The following is a 657-nucleotide window of genomic DNA, read 5'->3' as shown; positions in this document are numbered from 1 at the left end:
TATATATATATATATAAATACATGTAATCTAAGATACAACTATCAGTCTCTACTAATTCAGAGCAAAAGAGAACGAAGGAAACCAAACACTCAAAGAAGAAACTAGTCTATGGGATAAATAGTCAACATGAATCATGGTCTTATCTACCCTGAGACCAGAAGAATTATCTGATGCCTGGCTACCACTACTGACCATTCTAATCGGGGCTACAATAGATAGAATGGGAGAAAAATGTGGAACAGACCCTCAACTTCCTTTAAAAAACAACAACAAACTCAGACCTCCTGGACTAGTTAAGACTGGAGGACTTCCCAAGACTATTGCCCTGAGATACTCTTCAAACCTTAAACCGAAACTAACCCCTGAGTTCACTTTATAATAATTTGGCTCAAAAAAATAATGAATATCATCTGTAAACATTGTGTTCCTTTAAAAAAAAAAATCTATATGAGACCAAATAATCAACCATTACTTTAAATCAAAGATGAGAAGGTAAGGGGGCAGGGAAACTAGACTGATGGAAATGGAACAACCAGAACAGAAATAATGAGAATCTTCATACACTGTGAAGAATGTAACCAATGTCACTGAACAACTTGTATGGAAATTCTTTTTTTTTTTTTTATTATTATTTTATTATTATTATTATTATTAGG

Source organism: Orycteropus afer, unplaced genomic scaffold (assembly GCF_000298275.1).
Source record: "Orycteropus afer afer isolate SDZICR_OR568_19922 unplaced genomic scaffold, OryAfe1.0 scaffold00040, whole genome shotgun sequence".
In the NCBI taxonomy this organism is placed as follows: domain Eukaryota; kingdom Metazoa; phylum Chordata; class Mammalia; order Tubulidentata; family Orycteropodidae; genus Orycteropus; species Orycteropus afer.
This window is presented reverse-complemented; position numbering follows the sequence as displayed.